This window comes from Lactuca virosa, chromosome 5, assembly GCF_052849685.1.
Source record: "Lactuca virosa cultivar CGN04683 chromosome 5, Lactuca_virosa_CGN04683_v6, whole genome shotgun sequence".
In the NCBI taxonomy this organism is placed as follows: Eukaryota; Viridiplantae; Streptophyta; class Magnoliopsida; order Asterales; family Asteraceae; genus Lactuca; species Lactuca virosa.
Window position 1 is genome coordinate 245,799,645 of NC_136430.1, and position 3,844 is coordinate 245,803,488.

General features: G+C 28.3%; 2 non-coding genes across 2 annotated transcripts; both read right to left on the bottom strand.

Moving 5' to 3' along the window:
• Positions 1–1,940: 1,940 nt before the first annotated feature.
• On the bottom strand, positions 1,941–2,022 carry TRNAS-GCU (transfer RNA serine (anticodon GCU)). The gene has a single exon. It is a non-coding gene; the product is annotated as a tRNA-Ser (tRNA).
• A 442-nt stretch (positions 2,023–2,464) lies between these two features.
• TRNAA-AGC (transfer RNA alanine (anticodon AGC)) lies at positions 2,465–2,537 on the bottom strand. Its single transcript has one exon. It is a non-coding gene; the product is annotated as a tRNA-Ala (tRNA).
• Positions 2,538–3,844: the final 1,307 nt, after the last annotated feature.

Here is a 3,844-nt window from a genome sequence, read left to right on the forward strand (position 1 = left end):
TCACTATGTTATGTTTCTCATTGTATATCGTTTCTAAAGTGACGAAATTGTGTTTCGACCCATCCTAAAAAAATAGTATACCATAGGGGACCAAATTTGATTAAAATTTTAAAATGTATTTCTTGCTTTAAGGTGCCTTGGTGTAAATGAAGAGCATTTATGTTTTAAACAAAAACAAATAAATTTTGTAAAGGCACGTATTAGAGCATTGTACACATTCTAAAAATAGGATGCAATTCCTCAAATTAACAGTAGTGTAAATTACACGAATGGTCGCTGTGATTTAGGTAATTTATATGTTTGGTCCTTATTTTTTTATTTGTACCATCTATATTGTATGTTTTTATTGCACGTTCGGTCTCTACCATACTTAAAAAGACTGTATTGCCTATGTATATTTCCTTTTTCTTTTTATCTAATTTAATGCTTAATTATTATTTATTTATTAAAGAAACTGGTTTATAAAATGTTGGGCCCACCCTATCACATTTCCCCCTTAGACCAACTCCAACCTTATCACTAAAAATTAAACCATTTTTGTGTAAAACTAGCACCAAAACTCATTTTAACTCCAACAACACACTAAAAGATTACACTAAAACATATTTTAATATATAAAATATAAACAATAATTATAAAAACTAAAAAGCAAGTAAAATAATATCATTTAAAAGGAAAAAGTGTTTACGTGTTATGAATAGTGACCTCTATATATATAGAGGTCAATTTTCTTCCCACCCACAAAAATAAAGGCTACTTTTAGTAGTTGATTGGAGCATTTTTGGCCTCTATAACACAAATAGAGATCCAGTGGAGATGGTCTAAGGTTACTTCCATCTTGTTCTCTATGTTTCCTTCCCCACTATCGTATAAAATTATGCTTCGCAACCATCGAACCCTAATATCGGAAGAAATCACCGTCGGCGGAGTCTCTAATAAAAAATATGGATTCAAGGACTCCGGTGATTTTTTGGGATTCAAATTTTGAAGCCATGTAGCAACCTTCTTAGATCTATGGGGGATGACGTTCATAAGAGCCATCTCGTCTTCCATCTCTTCTGTTTTTTAATGTATATTATTTCTGCGAATATATAGTGATCTCAATGTATATATTTTATGTTTTTTTATTATTTGTGGATTTGACATAGAAATAAGTTGTATAAATTCTCTTGTTTTGATTTGTTTTTGACCCAGAAATCAAACGATTACCTGTTGGGTTTGAATGTATTTGATTTATGGGTTTGAATATATTTGATGTATGGATTTGAATGTATTTCTAGAATTTCTGTAGATTTTATTATTTTGCTTTTTTTTCCCTTCTAGATTTGGTATCAATGTTACTAGTAGATACTTTGAGTATTTTTTTTTCCTAGTAGGGATAAGGTATTTCTTGTTGGCCGAAAATTTTGACGTGAGATGGTGGCCGGTGGTATTTGCCAGCAGGGGCGTAACTACACTATGTGAAGGTGGGTCCTAGGACCTACTTTTTTTCTTTTTTAATACAACAATTTTATATAAAAAAACATAAGGAACTACCTTATTTTTGCCAAAAGACCTACATTTTCATACTTTTTTCCATTTCATTTATATAAGGAACCACGTTGATTTTGGTTCTAGATTCACCACTGTTTGTCAGATTGTGCCTGAGGATGGGAAGAGATGGATTCTCCAATTTCATAAAATTAAAATTAAAATACTTGTGGCCTATGTTAATATTAGTAAATTATAAATAATAAATTAAAAATGAAAATTTTAAAGGTAAAATAGTCTTTTTAAGTCTCATAAGATCAAGGCCACAACAAAAACATACAGATCGTCTAAGATTAAAAAAAAAGCTATGGATAAACATGCAAATTATCCCTAATCATAGGGACCATTCGTGTAATTTACTCTTAATCTTAGGTCATTATTAAAAAACAAGATAAAAGTAAAAATTAAAACGTCGCCTGAGAGATTCGAACTCTCGCGAGGAAACCCCATGTACTTAGCAGGCACACGCCTTAACCACTCGGCCAAAGCGACTTTGTTGTCCCTACTCCAAAGCTAACTTTATTCCAAAGCTAACCTTAGTTTCTGCAAAAACTAGTTTACAACAAAAATAAATTAAGGAGAGATGGACTTCTTTTTACCTTTATAGTAAGACAAATCATGGGTAAATAAACTATATAGTTATATTCTCATAATTATATCAAATTAGTTATTTTCATGTAAGGTCTTTTTTCCTCATCATTTTATCTCGTTGGTTTATGATTATTTATTAATGTTGTCATTTTATTAAAGTTAAACTAAGTTGTCATAACTGCTATACGATTTCTTTTTTTGAATACGTATTTTGAGAGTTGAGACGGCATGTTTATGAAGTTCTGGGCGGGTCAAAGGAAGAATAAAGAATTGTTTAAGGACTTGATATGTAACTTTCCAGAACTCCAGGGTTACAACTTTAAAGAAAAGAAAAAAAACAAAATGGAGATGCGGGGTATCGATCCCCGTACCTCTCGCATGCTAAGCGAGCGCTCTACCATCTGAGCTACATCCCCTTTTGTTATTTTCCATTAATATATCTTTATATATTGTATTAACGTATTCAAGTAACAATATATAATTTTGTTTGGGATGTTTTTAAAACCGTATCAGTTATACCACTTTATTAGATAACATAACATAAAAAAACTGAAAAACGACGAGTGCAGTATGTTAAGAATAACTAACTATCATTTTGTATCTTATCATATTTCATGAGTAAGTCTAACATAATTATCAAACTTGTTATTCATTTTATTTAAAAAGGAATTGCGATTTAAAAGAAACAATAGCCATCACGGCACATGTTTTTTGTCTATAAAAATGATTGTTAATGTGATGGTAGTGATAGATATGATACCTTTTCATGTTTTTTTTACTATTTTTTTTTGGTCTAGAAAGAAGACATGGCTTCATAAATTTATTGAGCTTTTCGACAATTTTATGTACATAGGTGTAGAAATGATTAAATATTTTATGGTTGGATCATTTAAGTACTTTACTTATGTTGTAGAACCAACGCTTAACAAATTAAAATAATATTGATACATCAAAAATATAATATGATTTTCAAACAGTTATTAGTTTATAAAGTTAGATGATATGTCTTTAAATGGTTAATTCAAATTAATATTTAAAATGTTTTGAAAATACGTGTCACGTGCGATGCTCTTTATGTGTAGATTAATGAAAAAAATTATGATATTGTATAATGAAATATAAAATTGAATATACTAAAAAAACAAACACAATCAATATTGGAAATACAATTGTTATATCACAAGTTAAAAATTAAGGTATTGTAAGAAATATACATGAACACATAAAAATAACACAAAAACTATAAGAAAATGCAATCATTAATTATAAATTTGCAAACAGTTTTATTTATATAATATCTGATGTTTTGTTCATATATCATCGTTATTTTCATTTTATATCTAAAATGGTTTTAAACCATCAACAATATTCATTAACTCAATGTTAGTGATAAAATCATCATCGTACATGATAATACCATTGTTTTATTTAAAATATGAAAGTAAGGTAATGAAAAAAAACATATATGGACACAATATAAATTATAATAAATCTTATTTTTTGAATCGATTAGATTGTTCTTGACTAAACAACAGAATATGCTAATCTGTAAACTCGTAATATTAGATGACATTCAGACAGTAAAGTAAAACTCCCCAAATTATATAAAGATATAATGGTTATACGATTTCTAAAATACAATTCATAATAAAATTGATTGAAATACTTGTTATAAACATGTTAAAAAGATAAATTTAGAATATCTAAACTTTATATAATTTAG